This window comes from Halichoerus grypus, chromosome 1 (assembly GCF_964656455.1).
Source record: "Halichoerus grypus chromosome 1, mHalGry1.hap1.1, whole genome shotgun sequence".
NCBI classification, from domain to species: Eukaryota; Metazoa; Chordata; class Mammalia; order Carnivora; family Phocidae; genus Halichoerus; species Halichoerus grypus.
This window is the reverse complement of record NC_135712.1, coordinates 102,592,359-102,610,463: the sequence shown is the minus strand read 5'-3', so window position 1 is coordinate 102,610,463 and position 18,105 is coordinate 102,592,359. Positions and strand designations below refer to the sequence as shown.

The window sequence follows — 18,105 nt, the reverse complement described above, 5'->3', positions numbered from 1 at the left end:
GTGTGGGAGATGCTAAGGATGTTCAGAGCACAGCATTTAAGCCACATGTAAGGGGGAAAGTAAACCATCTCAAGGGAGTAAGAATAAAAGCAAGCAGAAGTTAAGGAGATGGAAAGGAAGTAAAGAGTGTGCCACACAGAGGGAAAAGCATCTGCACAGACCAGGAGGATGGAGGACAGCATGGGGCATTGGCTCACAGGAAGGAGGGTCCCGATGGCTTGCAGTGCAGAGAGCCAGATGGCGATGTGGAGGGGTGAGGGTAGCAGAATAAGCCAGGTGCAAATCATGAAATTGCCTGTACCATATCAGCACAGGGGCTGGCACAGAATAAGACTTTTCACATTTCTTATTTCATTTTACCTTCTTAGTAACATTATTCTAGATGGAGGACTTAGATTAAGTAACTTTCCTGGGCCAACTAATTGAATGACAGAACCAGGACTGGAACCAGCTGTTTTACCTTTACCATGGCTTCCACCAGCCCAGTTGCCACTCAGTGTGTGCGTAAGAACTCGTGCCATGGTGACTGTCTGAAATGACTTGATTGAAGGGAGAAAGGGGCTCCAAATTGCTCCAAATAGCGCTCTCTAGACAGAGCAGAGCAGATAGCATGCTTCCATAGCAGATGCTGATGGTCAGTGGGGTCCACTAAAGCGGCTACAGAAATGCATTGACAGGGTGGGGGGAGCCTGAGCACCCTCCCTCTTCATGCATTTCAAGACACTAATCCTAACAGTCATTGTCACTAGATTGCAGTGTTCCAAATCCCCTCTCAGGGCATGATTAAACATTGGTCTCTTTAGGTGTAAAATACTGTGTCTGTTTGACAACAGCATCCCATAAAAACAAATTAGGTGAGCTTGGTAGAAATTCAGGTGCGAGATGTAAAATGAACCAAGCATTAGGCAGAAAGACATGATAATGGTTTCAAAGTGGAATTAACTTATGGACATCTGGGAAGCAGATCTTTTTTCTGGCCCAAGCACCTTTCACAGGCAAACCGGCTTCCCCCAAGGGCAGGTCCAGAACATAAGGGTTCAGAAAACTGCCACCATCATTGAAAACTACAAATGTGCATCAGAAAGGCCTTTCCATTTTTGTTTAGCAGAGAGAAATGCAAAGAATGTATCAATTGATGATACACTGAAATTCTTACTTGCTGACACATTTTCATAACTATTAGCCTTGTGAAATTGGTCACTATAATGCATTCAGTTAGTTCAAATGAACTGCTGAGAGGAATTACATATTTGTTCATAAAGTAATTTATAATGAATTATTAACAAGGCTTCAGTTCAGTACATACATGGTTTATTAGCAAATTGAGATCGTCCTTCACTGAGCAGAGTCAGCATGGCTATAGCTGACAGTTCTACCATTTTAAATGAATGGATTAGCCACTGCTTCTTTGCTGAGAAAGAAGGACAGTGAAGCTGTGGCTCACTTTTCTCATGATTCCTCTAAGTTTCTATAGTTGCTGAACTTCTATTTTAAAAAAGATGAGGGTAGCCAGAATATTTTGCATTAAACATTATTTTTATTGAAGACTTTTTGTCCATTGCTTCTAAGTACAACTGGAATTTCAACCTGCCCCATGGCTTCAAATACAGCTAATATGTTGTACTTTACCCCTGAACTCCAGGCTTGGGTATCCAACTGTCTACTCTGCATCTCCATTAGGATATATAATTGATGCCTCAATTTTATCATGTCTGAAACAGATCTTCTTAGTCCTTTACCAAAACTGCTTCTTTAGCAGAATTTCCAATATTGGTTAATGACAACTCTATCCTGCTCATTGCTTAGGCCAAAACCTCAGAGCTTACCCTCCAAGGGCAGGCCCAGAACATAAGGGATCAGAAAACCACCATCATGGAAAACTGAAAGTGTGGATCAGAAAGGCCTCCTCAACTCCTTTCTTTCCTTTACAGTCCATCTATGTATATTTATAACCAATATTTCAGGAAATCCTCTTATTAAGAATTTGACCACATCTCAGGTACCTGGGTGGCGCAATCTGTTAAGCATCTGACTCTTGGTCCCAGTTCAGATAATGATCTCAGGGTTGTGAGATTGAGCCCCACATCAGGCTGCACACTCAGCACAGAGTCTGCTTGAGATCCTCTCTCTCTCTCCCTCTGCCCCTCCTGCTCATGCTCTTTCTCTCTCTCAAATCAATTGATTGATTAAATTAAATTTAAAAAAAAGAATTTGACCACATCTCAACACCACCTACACTGTTACCCTGTTTTAATCCACCATCATCTCTTGCCTGAATTATTTTAGTAGTCTAAAAACTCCTGTCCCTTTTTCTGCCCCAGGTCCCCACTAGTTTATTCTCAACACAGCAGTCAAAATGTTTCTTTAAACTAAGACAGACCATGGAACTCCTCTGCAAGCCTTTAATAGCTTTTCATCTCATTCAGCACACAACCAGACCTGGACCCCCATTACCAACCCCACCTCATCTATTTCCATTCCCGCTCCCCTGGCCTGTTTGACAAAATCCGTGAATGAAACAATCATGGGTTCTATTTCTGGGTTTCAAGGTCAGCATAGTGCTGTACTAAGGGCACAGGTCACGGTTTAAAATCCAGTTCAGCCACTTAATAGTTTACTTAGCCAAATTACTTAATTTCTTCATTTCTTCATCTGTAAAATGGAGATATATACATTGACTACAAAGTAAATTACATAAACGCCTGCCATATGTTTTGTGGTAAGTACAAGTGAGCTGCTTTTTATAATCATTTCTTTGTCTTTAATGGAAATATTTATTTATCATATTATAGTTTTGAAGCTTATGTGTAGCAAAACTCTTTTTTATTTTAGAGAGAGAGAGCACAAGCAGGAGGAGGGAGGGGCAGAGGGAAAAGCAGTTTCCCCGCCGAGCAGGGAGCCTGTCCAGGGGCTCGATCCCAGGACCCTGCGACCGTGACCTGAGCCAAAGGTAGACACTTAACCAACTGAACCACCCAGGTGCCCTGTAGCAAAAACTATTTTGAAAACTATTTTAAAGTAGTGGGGCGCTCGGGTGGCTCAGTAGGTTAAGCGTCTGACTCTTGATTTTGGCTCAGGTCATGATCTCAGGGTCCTGGGATCGAGCCCCAACATAATGTGGGAAATTTTAGTTTAAATGTGCTCAACTAAGAGGTTTTATGAATTATCAGTATTATCAGTAAAGTAATCAATATTATCAGTAAAAGGAGGATTTTATTATATTTGATACTGGATGAGCAATGATCACAGTCTCCTTATTATACAAAATGTTCGGTAAAACAGTTCGCAAATTTAAAGCTGAGTTGGCATTACTTTCTTTTAAATAAATAGAGTATTTTAAGAATGAAAATATAGAAATGTTTTCATTGTTACAAGATGTAATAGCTGATTTGATGTGTGTCTCATATTAAAATGCTTCATCTGTATACCTTAAAAACTTGGAAAATAATTTTCTAACCTGCTTTAAAATTTTCCAAATAAACACTTTCATTGTTTTTTTTAACCTGTGTGTGTGTGTGTGTGTGTGTGTGTACATATGTGTGTGTATCTCACATCAGAACCTTCCAAATAGTATCCAGAAGCAACTGACATTCAATGGAAGTACATATTCAGGGAAGGTAGCCAATTAAAAAAAAAAAAAAATAGAAAACTTCAGCATCACTGGTGGCAGAAATTGAAAAAAGACTTAGTAAATGCAGCTAACAATGCACTTTTCCCATTTGAAACTACATATCTTTGAGCAAATGTTCAATGGGGCATTGTTAGTAATTGCAAAAAAGATGAATTAACCTAAATGTGCATCACTATAGAAATGGACAAATTTGTGGTCTATTCATATAATGTAATTCTATACAACTGTAAAAATGAGAGAACTAGAGCTAATGCAATCATATGGCTAATTTTCAAAAACACTTTTTTGAGCTAAAACAAGTAAGTTGCAGAAGGATATATAAATGTTGAGACTATATACATCATTTAAGAACATATAAAATAATATCAAATGCTGTATTTATTGTTATAGACATGTCCATATGTAATAAAAGTAAAAACATGCATGGGAGAGAGACACACCAAATTCAAAGAATATTGGCTTCTGGAGGAGGGAGAATGGGATCTGGGGAAGGTTCTGAAGGGGCTTCAGTGATTATTTTCATATGATTACTCATACTGGGTAGTGGATATGTAAGTTTTTCTTTTATTATTCTCTGTACTTTTATGAATACCTGAAACATTTCATATTTAAAAATGTTTTCTGCTGTTAAAAATGGTTTTCTTATAAAATCCCTTTGAGGAAATTACAGCAATGACAAATTTGTAGACAAATCTGTGGCAAAAGCATTCTGAGATGCTCTATTAATTTTAGAAAGCTGGCATGAAACTGCTGTGGATTTCTGAAAGTGTGGATTATTGTGTTTTCTAGCCATTGAGGAAACTCCCTCAGAGTGTTAAATATAAAATACCAGAAAGCCAAACAACCTAGAGGAACATAACCTCTCAGAATCTAAAAGCAGATAAAAATGTAGGGGAGGGGAATGGGAGCAGCAGATCAGTATTTTTGACTTTGAACTCCAAGCAACTTTCTATATGCCTCTAACGATTTCTAGTACCACAATGTCTTCCATATTCATAAGAAAAATCAAACAAAAATGCATTAGTAATGATAAAACAATCCATTCTCATTAAATCATGTCAAGGATGATTTCAGATTAGATTTTCCAAGAGACTCAAGTAAAAATTTGGTAGAAAATCTACGTGTCTAAGCCAAGATAATGAAAGCTTTCTATTTGTTCAACTTGGGGAAATGTTTCTTTTCAATTTATTTAATAAATGACTTTCATTTAAGAAACCAAACTCTATAACACTAACATTGTTTACCTATGTCTTAGAACTCAAAAAGCAAAATTTAATTTAAAAAAATACTAATACTAATTTAGCAGAGGTAGTCCAAGTTTAAAAGCTTGTGATTCTTGGAATCCATAGTCTCTCATGGTTCGTCTGGACTCCGAGAAACAAACTGACGGTTCTAGAGGGGAGGAGGGTGGGGGGATGGGTTAGCCCAGTGATGGGTATTAAAGAGGGCACGTACTGCGTGGAGCACTGGGTGTTATACGCAAACAATGAATCATGGAACACTACATCAAAAACTAATGATGTATGGTGACTAACATAACATAATAAAATTAAATTAAATTAAAAAATAAAACAGTAAAAAAAGATAAAACCATTCATATTAAAAAAAAAAAAAGCTTGTGATTGAATCTCCAACTCAAAGGTGAGGAGAACCACAGTAAATGAAGAAAATGTGGATTCAAAGTCTACCAAAAGAGCCATGTTATCCCTTTTAAATAAAGGAAGAGAGACAATTAAAGAAAGCTTTCAGTGGTGTAAAGAGGTGAGGATTTGTGGTCAGAAATATCCAATTATATTCGTGACTTGGACAAGTCATTATAACCCTGCTTAGCTTCACTTTTCTTACTTGTAAAATGACAATAATAAGATTACTTTGAGGATCAGTGAAAAAAAAATACATGAGGTTAGGAGGAGGGTACTGGGTATTTACTCTATAAAGACAGCGAGCAGACCCTCAAGGCATTTTTAGCATGTAAAAATACAAATATATACATGTAATTAAAAAGCTACTGAGGTCCAGGGCCACCACGTGCAGTTGGGGCACAGCACAACACCACGTGGTACAGTTCACATACACCATGATGGGGAAAGTACAGGGCTATTTTCTTATATTGTGTAATGGATAGTGTTATTGCCAGATACGAATATGAGGAAAACATCATCTCCCTCTTAAAAAAAATTCCCAGCTCAGAGAAGACAGTGCAACAACAGGCACATAAACAGATCGTTACAAAAGAATGTGGGAGTGCAAAGACAGAAACAGTCGCAGGAAAAGAAAACTTAACACCACTGGGGATTTACAGAGAGACCGTGCCTCAACCAAACCTGAAATCATGAATAGCAGTCAGTAGAGAGAGTGTAGGACAGGAGCTTTGTCGGCCCTGGGGAGTAATGACTGAGGTATAAAGACAAGAAAGAGTCTAATGTATCTGAGGAGCTTCAAGCAGTTTGGTGTTAGATCTGACTGCTCAAAAACACAGATCTGACGTGTGCATTGTGGTCTAGCATTACAGCTACAGATATGACCACTAGCCTTGGAATAGCCCAATCAGTGAAGTCCTGTCTCAAGAAATGGTAAGTGTTGGCGAAGATGTGGAGGACTGTGCACTGTTGTGCACTGTTGATAGGCTTGTAAATTTATGCAGTAACTATGAAAAACAGTATAGAGTTTTCTCAAAAAACTAAATAAAGAAGTACCATATGATCCAGTAATTCCACTGCTGGGTATTTACAGCAGTTAGAATGGCTAAAATCAACAAGACAGGAAACAACAAATGTTGGCAGGGATGCGGAGAAAGGGGAACCCTCCTACACTGTTGGTGGGAATGCAAGCTGGTGCAGCCACTCTGGAAGACAGTATGGAGGTTCCTCAAGAAGTTAAAAATAGAGCTACCCTATGACCCAGCAATTGCACTACTGAGTATTTACTCTAAAGATACAGATGTAGTGAAATGAAGGGGCACTTACACCCCAATGTTCATAGCAGCAATGTCCACAATAGCCAAACTGTGGAAGGAGCCGAGATGCCCTTCAACAGATGAATGGATAAAGAAGATGTGGTTTATATATACAATGGAATATTACTCAGCCATCAGAAAGGATGAATACCTACCATTTATATCAATGTGGATGGAATTGGAGGGGTTTATGCTAAGTGAAATAAGTCAATCAGAGAAAGGCAATTATCATATAGTTTCACTCATATGTGGAATATAAGAAATAGCACAGAGGAACATAGGGGAAGGGAGGGAAAACTGAATGGGAAGAAATCAGAGAGGGAGACAAACCATGAGAAATTCTTAACTCTGGGAAACAAACTGAGGGTTGCTGGAGGGGAGGTGGGTGGGGGTTGGGGTAACTGGGTGATAGGCATTAAGGAGGGCATGTGATATGATGAGCACTGGATGTTAGACGCAACTGATGAATCATAGAACACTACATCAGAAACTAATGATGTACTATATGTTGGCTAATTGAATTTAAATTTAAAAAAAGTACAGCATAGGGAATATAGTCAATAATATTTTAATACACTTGGAGTGAGCATTTTGTAACGTATACAGTTGTTGGATCCTATGTGGTACATCTGAAACTAATTTAGTATATGTCAACTCCACTTCAACTAAAACAAAAAAATTTTTTTTGAATAAGTAAACTCCTATCTTCCATATGTACACTCTCTAGGCCCTTAGATTAACCTAGAGCTTGATGTTCTGCTTAGGACCATTTTTGCCTTCTAGTGTGCCTTCCATTAGACTCATTAGTCCTACTCATTACTTTCTTTTTCTTGGTTTACTAGTACTTCCTTGCATCCTGTGCCATTGACCACTTTCAACTTACTCCCCATCCCGATGAATTAGACCTAGAGTTTCCTTATGATGTTTTAAAACAATCAGCATAGAACTCCTTGTCTTTCAGTTAAAATAATATTTATTTGTGTTTATCTAATTACAGCGGTGATGTGATACATCATAATTTATTTAAGCAATTTGATATTGTTAAAAATTTTGGTTTTTTTCAGTATTTGCTATTATAAATTATATGAGGTGACAACCTTACATGAACCTCTGTGATTTTAAACACTATGTCATTTAACATCTGTGATTTTTCTCCTGTGAATACATTTATAGAAGTATAACTGTTGAGCAAAAAAGGTGTATTTTTTTTTAAATTTAACATATTGCTAAATTGCTCTCCATAAAAGCTGTTCCAATTTATCCTCCCACCCTCATGTGGGAAGTGCCTGTTTCTCCATCTTCCCTGTTATTTTCAATCCACACTGCCAGGCTTAGTCTATAAAGTGGCCCTATATCTTGCTTGGGCATGTGTAGTCAGCATACAGAAGTTCCTGTGAGATGACTAGAGAACAGATATTCTTATCCTGATTAGAAGAAATAAGTTCATATATTGACAAGTTAAGCAAGCTATGGAAATTCTACAGTAGCAAGCAGTCGGAGGCAAAGTCCTAGTGCTGCTTAGCCTAGATCAGTGTTTGCTCCATGCAAACAGCAGGCATGACTTCTTTTGCCTACATTTTTTAAATCGGAAGATTTAACATAAAAAATCTAGATTTATGGCTTTTGTAGGAAAAAAATAGGACATCTGGAAACAGTATGCTCACCAGGTACAACCAACTAGAGCTAAGACATGCTGCCCCCTTCAGACAAGGCAGGTACCTCCAGGTGACCACCTACATAGCCCACCTACCTGGCTTCACTCATTAATGTTACCTGCCTCACCCCTGTCAGCACGTGAATTTGAAACTCTACCCCAAGTATTATTTCTTTACAGAAATAACAGTAGAATTCTGTTGGAACAGAATTACAACAGAGATTTAGATGTACTGAAGATCAAACCATGACCTCTGAAATGTATCAACAACAGTAGGGCTTCTGAGTTGGTGCATACTAGACAGTTCTACATTATAAAGAGATTTTATCATAATGTGTTTACATAAATATATACATAATTCTTATATTGAAATATGCATACAACAAATATAATTGCTAGTCTATTATTAGAAAATATATGCAACAATAGACTTTAAACAAGAAATACTAGAATTTTGTTCACACATACTTTCCAATTTAATTCAAACTCAAACTGCAATAAGCTTACTTGGAAAAATAATAGCCAATTAAAAAATTTAAATATCTAGCCCGTGATCTGAGGACAGAATTATATTCATTTCATTAAGTTCAAAAGTGTAATTAGACATATATCTGTGCATGGTGTCAGAATTCTGCAGGCAGTTAGTTATGCAAGACCATGCAGGAATTAAAGCCTTTGAAATAGGTGTTCTGAAGTCTTTTCAATTGCAACATAAATATAATCATGCAGAGTAAAGATGGCAAAACCCTCAGGAGAAAGCTGAACAAATGATAGGAGTATAAGCACATACCTTTGTTAGAAGAAATAGGCCTGAGGTTTTATTTTAGTAAATCTTAGTTAAACATATCAAGAGGATTTATGCTAAGGTTTGCAAGTAATATAGAGTTACTTTAAAGCACAAGGCATGGGTCTTAAGATGTCTTCTATAAAGTGATTTATATGACAAGTAAGAAAGAGAATATTTTAAAGGTTTGTTTTATTTCAATGACTTCTGAGATAAAAATAAATGCCTTCTTCACCAAAACATCTATTGCCCTGCAACAGTAGCAAAAGATTAAATGAATAAAGAATTTAGAAGTGTGCTAATCTGGTTAATTTAAAACACAATAGTGCCTGCTATTCCAGCTTTCCAGATCTTAGTATCTACTTTAGTATTTTTTATTTCTTAATTATTTATCAAGGAGAATTTCAAAACATATACAAAAATAGAGTAGCATAAGGAATCTCCATGTACCCATCACCCAGCCTTACTAACTATCAAATGTTGGCAAATCCTGCCATACCCACAACCCCAACCACCTTGCCTCTTTTGAATTCATTTGAAGCAAATCACAGATATCATAACATTTTATCCATAAATATTTCAGTACATATCTCTGAAAGATGTCTTTTTTCCTTAAACATAACCACACTACCATGATCACACCTGAAAAACAAAATAATTCCTCAATATTGTCAAATTTCCTATTAGCATTCTAAGCTCCAATTGTCTCACAAATGTCATAATTCTTATAACTTACTTTTTTAAATCAGGCTTGAAATAAGGTACTTACATTGTAATTATTACTTCGTCTTTTATGTTGCTTTATATTGTTAGGTTCCTTCTCCATCTCTTTTTTTTCTTGAAATTTATTTCATAAAACAAATTAAGTTTTAAAATGAACTGTAACTATAGGAAATAAAATTTAAACTTGGTTTTTGTTTTTCAAAAAATTAATATCTAATTAAAACGGGGGGAAAGGGAATCAATGTTTGGTAAAATGTGTATAAATGAGTATATGGGTGTGTGAGAGTCAGCATCCTTTTTAGGAACATTTAGCAACAATGTGATCACTCATTTACTCTTGCAGGCATTCATTTATTTACTCTTCCATCCATCCATCCACCCATCCATCTATCCATCCAACAGCACTCTCTGAGCATTCTATATGCCAGCACTCCTGTAGTCGGTAGGGCCTACCAATAAGACACTTCTCCCTGCCCTCAAGCTGCTTGCTCATTTAAGAGTCAGAACTATAAACAAATACAGTGTGGCAGGTGCTCCAATTATTTCTGCAGTCCAATTACACAACAAAGAAGGAATTGCCTCTCCATGCTCTATTTCTAAATTTGTACTTGATTTTTGAATCCCCCAATAATCTGGGTCAATGTGGACATTCTGTGCCTTGAAGATTATTTCCAACTCAGCACTTCCTAACACAGGAACAACAATACCTTCTTATTACACTTCTGTTCCTCAGAAGGCACTGATTCCAGTCCAGTATGCACCTACACGCATTATCACCTTCATCAATTAACTTCATGTTTGTAAAGCGTCCATTGAGACCCAGTTCACTGTGCACCACGTAGGAAGGACCAGCTGCTGCACAAGGTGAGCTTGTACAGGCATATACTTGCACAGTGCATATGTGACCTAGCCATGCATCAGTAGATATTCCTCCGCACTCTTAGAACAGAAAGTTGGCTTTACAGTGTTGACTTCTTCACTAAAAAATGAAAGGCCTTTTCTCCCTTCTCGATCTAGCTGAGAGCTTCATATAATCTTTTTTAATAACCCACAGGAAATTTTCATGCATCCTTGTCAGGTCAGGAAAGCCTTGCAGCCAGGTCCCCTCTCAAACTTGGTAAGACTTCATCTTGCCCAGGTTTCTGTGTCACTCCTATCCAGGCAATCTACAGTCAGCCTCTGCTTGAGCATACTAATCTATCTCAGTGGATCCAAAGACCTATAGCATACTCCTCCAGAGTTGCTGCCTTCCTTAAGCATCCTACCTCACTGATATCCAAGCTATCTTTTTTAGGAGGTGGTGGGAATCTATAGTAAGTAAATCTGAAATATGTGACTCTGGAAACTGTGTAAAAGGAGAAGGCTAAGCTCAAGAGAAAGATTGGATCCCCGGTGATCCAACAGGGAGGAGAAGATGTGGGGCAGTCAGGGAAGGTACAGAGGCTGGAGAAGCATGGTGGGCTAGCAAATTATCTATCCTACACAGAGCCAGTCTTCCTCTTACACTCTACCTCCAATCAATTGTAAATCCTGTGGGCTCCTCCCTCAGAATATTTCTAGAATCTGACTACTCCTCCTCCCACTATACACCACAGCTCCAGCCATCATCATCTCTTACCTAGATCAATGTCATGGCTTTTAAACTGGTCTCCCGGGGCGCCTGGGTGGCTCAGTTGGTTAAGCGACTGCCTTCGGCTCAGGTCATGGTCCTGGAGTCCCGGGATCGAGTCCCACATCAGGCTCCCTGCTCAGCAGGGAGTCTGCTTCTCCCTCTGACCCTCCTCCCTCTCATGCTCTCTGTCTCTCATTGTCTCTCTCGCAAATAAATAAAATCTTAAAAAAAAAAAAATTTAACTGGTCTCCCTCCTTCCTCACCAGATGCTCTCCCACTTCTGGACCTTTGCATTTGCAGTTGCCTCTCCTTGAAGTTCTTCCTCTAGGTGCCTTGTCGCTCACTCTTCACCTCTTTCAGGTCTTTGTTCAAATGTTACTTTGTTTCTGAAACCTTCCTCCAACCCCCATTCTTAGAAATATCACAGACACACTCACATCCAAATCTCCCTTTTAACTTCCCTAGCTAATTTTTCTTCACTTTGTTATACACTGTATTTTTTCTTTTTCAGTTTGCTTATTGTCTGTTTCCCATCTTCTCCCTAGAAGGTTAGTTAGCTTTATGAGGATGTAAATTTTGTCTTTTTGTTCACCGCTGTGTTCTTAGTGCCTAAAAGTACCTGGCACATAGTAGGTGCTTGGTAAACACTGAATGAATCAATGAATCAATCAATGACTTCTTCTCTCAAGGAATTAGGGAGATTTCTGCATGACACCAAGTTAGGCATAACTCTTATCTTTGAGACACAGAAACACAGTGATACTTTAATGGTAATAGCAAAGGTGTATCTAATATAGTTATGAACTGAATTGGGAATGTTAGGTGTGTGGGGAGGTCCTTGGTAAATTGGGACAAGAATCAGCTAAAATTCGTAGTTGTGCTAAGGATGCTCAGAGTAATAAAAAGAAAATGCTGGAGAGTAAGGAGGCCCTGATCACCTATGTCACCATGCTCCTGTGGTCCAATATTATAGCCCTTCACTTAATACACACTTCTACCCCCACCCACCACACACACACACACACACACACACACACACCTGTATTTTCCCTGTGCTAGGTTTCCAACTCTCACTAAAGAATGTTCCAAGAACCAACCCTTTGTTCAGATGCCCTCATCCTCCAGGTAAATTTTCTTTCACAATTTTCTAAGATCTTCTTTTGACAATTGACCCTATCAAGGCTACTTCTTTTTTTTTTTTTTTTTTTAAGATTTTGTTTATTTATTTGACAGAGAGAGACACAGTGAGAGAGGGAACACAAGCAGGGGGAGTGGGAGAGGGAGAAGCAGGCTTGGGAGAGGGAGAAGCAGGCTCCCCGCCGAGCAGGGAGCCCCACGTGGGACTCAATCCTGGGACCCTGGGATCATGACCTGAGCCGAAGGCAGACGCTTAACGACTGAGCCACCCAGGCGCCCCTATCAGGACTACTTGCAAGTGAAACACTGAACCTCAAAACAAGGCATCAGAATCTTAACTCCTCTCTTCCAAGGATGTCCTTTGGCCCCCATGCAAGTTTTCCCTGCTCCCTCCCCACAGGTATTTGATTTTCACAACCAAAATGGATGGGAAGACAGAGCCTCTGTCAGGCCAACAAATGTCCAGTTACACTCTTCCCCAGTATAGTATCAATGGCCTTACATGTCCAAAACTAAGAGGGGCTACTTAAAGGTATTCCTCCAACAGAGACCTCTGCACCAAGGTGATGTTAAAAAACAAATGACTAAATAACCAAATCCTCTGAGCTGTGAGCATGTATGGATTTAATGTTGAAAAATCCTACTGAATTAAACTGTTTATTACTGCATGCTCCTTGGTATATCTGGGGTGTTTTTTAAGATTTTATTTATTTATTTGAGAGAGAGAGAGAGAGAGAGATGGCAAAAGAGAGCACAATCAAGATGGGGGGGTGTGGGGGGAGAGGGAGAAGCAGGCTCCCCGCTGAGCAGGGAGCCCAATGTGAGTCTGGATCCCAGGACCCTGGGATCATGACCTGACCCGAAGGCAGACACTTAAGCGACTGAGCCACCCAGGCGCCCCTCAACCATCTATTAATAAAGAATTTTTGACAGAGCAAGAAGAGCTTGAGTTTAGGTATGGCCAGTTGTTGCCCATCTTAAATGGGGCAGAAAATCTATTATGCTAATGTGCATTTGTAATAGGCAGATTTTTTTAACAAATTGTGAATTAAGTGGGTTTTAATTGGGGAGTATGAGTGATGTCCATTGTGATTGATCTTATTAAAAGGATAAATCTTTTATGCATGAAGTTTTAATATTTCAACCATGAGATTAGCACTGTTACATTGCAAATCTCATTTAAATTGTTTGCCAAAGGCCTGAATTAAAAACAATTTATGATAATACAAAGTCATCACGGCCAGAAAGCAATGACAGATAACTTTTAGTGAGTTTCAGAAAATTGTTCATTTAACAAAATGGTTTCCAAGTCAAATTTGATACATCTGTGAAAGAAAATCTTAGTGATGTGCTAATTACCTTAGGGGGTTTATTACTTTTAAAAAGTGTTAAAATTAGTTATATCTAGAGAAGGAACTCCAATTCCTTTGTCGCAATGAATAATGCAAAGGTTTGTTTAAATCCATGCAGTCCTATTTATAAAAGAACACCTGGGTAGCTTTATTTTGAGCTTAGAACAAAACATAAAATTGTTGAGAACATGATATTTAAATATACTCATTTACATTCTTAGGCAGATCAGCAGTGGTAAAATAGCCTTGCTGAGAATATAGAAATCTAGATCAATGATGTTGTATCAACCAGTAGCCTTCAGTAAGAGGAAAAGGGGAGAATGTTAAGATCATCAGGACGCAGGTACTGATAGTGTCTCCCTTGTGGAAGGAAAAAGGGCAGGTCACCCCCTTAGTGAATGCAGAGAGAGAATTTCTGGCAGCAGGGACTCTACTTTGACTCTGTTCTAGTCTGTTGCCCTCCTTTCAACCCACTCCTGGCTCAAATGTGTCCCTTCCAGCACTCCCACCCTCTCCAACACACCCACATGTGCACATACACACACCCCAGTATCTCTGTTGAAATCTCCCCAAATTCTCTTCCCTCCTTTTTTTGGAGACCACCACTTTCACGGGCCACGACCAGCCTCAGAATACCCCATACCCTGAGCTGAATTGGGGGTGGGGGAGCCGGGCAGCTGCCTAGAGCACCAGCCCATAATGGGAATGAGATGTGTCACCACAGGAATAAATCTGACACATGACCACACATGGCTCCTTAACCAGCACAATGTAATTTGGTCCTGCTCCTGGGGTGGAAGAGAGACCCCTCAAATGAAAAGTGGAAACCAAAATAAAAATCTTCACCAGAGGGGCGCCTGGGTGGCTCAGTCGTTAAGTGTCTGCTTTCGGCTCAGGTCATGATCCCAGGGTCCTGGGATCGAGCCCCGCATCGGGCTCCCTGTTCGGCGGGAAGCCTGCTTCTCCCTCTCCCACTCCCCCTGCTTGTGTTCCCTCTCTCGCTGTGTCTCTCTGTCAAATAAATAAATCTTTTAAAAAAAATCTTCACTAAAACACTCCAACCTCTGTTAAATGATTTTTCTATGTACACATGACAATTTCTATATTCACAGTAGATCACCAAAGTGAGCCTCTGATGTCAGCTCTCTTCAGAAACTGAAAACTGCTGTTTACCAGTAATAAGTCTTAGGACCCACATCCATGTACATTTCTACTATTGTTACAGAATACAAATGCTGAACACCACCCAGGTGTGTGTAATAGAAAAGCTATAGAAGTAAAGGGATATCCAAATGAGTGAAAATGGTAGTAACTTCAAGGTACATCAATCCTTCATTATGTACATACTACTTTTATTAATAGAAAATCACTCCCTCCCCTCCTTAACTAAATACATTTTGAATGAATATTGAATAAGTATAAGGTTGAAGGAAGACCAAATCACTAGTCAGAATAGAGGCCCATGGCATAAATCAGAAACTAGTCTGGAAGTAAGGCCATGATACCTGAGCGACTGACAAAACCACCGACCTTTGCTGGCTCCCACCTACTGTCTTGGTCTTCCAGGCTGGTGGCCACTCCCAAGTCATCTGAGGTCACAGCAATCTGGCCTCCCCCAAACTATCTCTCCACAACACTTGGACTAGTAGCTTCAAGTCCGGGCCTGAGAGAGAGTTGCTGAAGGAGGTCGTGCTGGCTTGGCTACCATCTTTAGGCCTGGCACCATCACCCTTTCCCATAGCATCCTCATTCAAGCCTGGGAGATCAGGCCCATTTCCCTCTTCCCATACTGCAGCGGATGCCCGCCTTTCCCCTACTCCTACAATCTCTTCCACCACCAGCCTTCCTGTTTCCCGGAAATATTCATCTTCTCTCTCCATTCAGGCTGCCACTTCCCCATGGTGTGCACTGAGCAGATTCATTCTTGGGTTTCATTTTGAACTTCTCTCTACTGTGTCCTCAGAGTGCTATCATGGAAGCCCACCATGGAAGTAAGAGTAATGAATTGGCAGTAAGCATTGACAGAAACCCATTTCTTGCTTTCTTGAACACATCCAGCCCTTACAGGGGACAGAACCTCACATTGCCCCTCCACATGTTTGCCCTCTGTCTGTGTCCCATATGAGCATTGCCCTGCCCAGAATATTATTAGATTCTACTCACCAGAGACAGAAGATTGAAATCCACATACAAAGGGTCATGAGTACCCTTCTTAGTCACCGAGGGAGCAATAATTTTTAACATGGTAACAACAACCACATTTCTGTCTCTAAAAATCCCCAGAAGTAAAACCCCCTTCTGATAGTTCACTGCCCTCATTCAAAGCCTCACCAAAATTGAACCTATATACTGATTTGTGGTATATAGTACTTAGATTTATCCCAAGAGACCATAAAAGATTTCAAGATTATATTATAATGAAGGTTGAATAATTTTTAATTAATAAAACCTTTATGGAATAATTTTTAACTAACACTCATGAGAATCAGACACTACTTATAATGATAAATTATCATTTAAAATGCAAAGTGTGCAGACATACTAGGGAATAACCACATTAATTACTCACTACAGCCATTAAAATGTTTCCTAGAGTTGCTTCATGCAGTCTCCACCACCTGGGATGCCCTTCTGCTTTCTCCCTGATAATTTAAATCTATTGTTCCCTTCAAGACCCAACTTCAGTCTCACTTTGTCCAAGAAGCCTTCTCTTTCCAGCCCCACTAGCACATAAATGCATACAGGTCACTTTGTCATTAAGTTCTTTTAGGTTTAACACTATCTCTTTTGTTTTCTTTGCAGAGCTTACTAAAACAGCTTAAATGCAAAAGACGAAACACCCCCCCAGAGTGCAAGATACCATACCCACAAAAACTGTTGGGTCAATGGATAAATGACCAAGAAAGTCAATTTATCAGTTAATCAATCAATGCATAAAGCCATAAATTTGGAGCCCTAAAAGTTATACACTGAAGCTTAAGTTTACCAAATAATATTATCCATGCCTAAAAAGTATAGATTCAGATTGGAAGTAATGAGATAGGAGTTCAAGCTGTGTTTGGCCATTTAACCAAACACTAGACAAGTTATTTTACATGTCTTAGAAATCGTTTCCTCATTTTTTTAAAACACAATACCAAATTAAATGAGAGAATGAATGAGCAAAGATCTCATAAGTGATGTAAGTGCTAGTAATCACCAGTATTATTTAAATGAAGAAAAAGGAAATTAGGCACAGGAAAAATCTGTGCAGTAAGCTTAGTTCTGAAACATGCACTTAGAAATATAATATTTGAACCAAACAAAGGTATTGTTTTTCCTCAATATTCAGCGTATTTGTATTCTCTAGCTTATTATTTTGTAATTGATGGCAAAGCTATATAAATGGCTTTGTTTGGAGATTGTTGCATATCTCACATTGTTTCCTTGCTGTGGAGTAACATAATCAAGTGGAAATAGAGAAAATTTTTTGTCAAAGATTTCTTTCTGTAGGCAAGATGCTGCTTTTTTCTAAGTATCTTTTAGCTGTTGACTGTTTTATAACAATTGGTATAAATATAAAAATGGTAAACAATGTTTATTATTTGCACACAAGTGAGTCTGAATTGGGGGCTTTTACTGCCAGTCATTCCCAATGCAATCTCAAGAATGTAATAGGCAATCAGACAGTGATTTATCTGACCCATTATTGAGAAAGAACCAAGAAAAATCTAAACATGATTTGGCTCACTCATGTGCACATTGCAAATAAAAAACAGTGAATTATCTGAGCCTTTGTCATGATTTTCTATGCTAAACATATTTACTATTTGAAAATTTGTTTTTATTGCTGCCCTTAATTTTTCTTTGTTCAATCATAGAAAGATATACAGGAGGAAAGTAAATATAATGGAGTTTCCTAAAGGAAAGATATCTAAAAATCAAGCTAGTGGCTGTACTAGAAAATTAATTTTATAGGCTTTCTGAGGGTGAGGTGTATTGTTCCAGTGTCATGCCCAAATTCCAGCTAGGGTAATTACTTCAGTCTATACTGCCCGCAGGAAATGCCTCCTGTGGTCTGGCCACCGGACTCTATCACATCACTAAAACTGTTGGGTAAGTGGTCGGCTAAGCGGCTGTCATGTGGTTACATTTCAAGTGAAGATGAAGCAGGCTTGTGTGTCAAGTGGGTTTTAAGTCCCAAAACAAAGTCCAAGTCACACAATATGCTTTTAGTTATTTATCTATGATGAACAATTATGTTATGAAGTTCATTT

The 18,105-nt window shown here is 38.9% G+C and overlaps 1 protein-coding gene across 3 annotated transcripts in view; it reads left to right on the top strand.

Moving 5' to 3' along the window:
• The window catches only part of LOC118551455 (IQCJ-SCHIP1 readthrough transcript protein), a 737,664-nt gene that overhangs the window by 400,329 nt on the left and 319,230 nt on the right, over window positions 1-18,105 (top strand). The window lies entirely within an intron of this gene.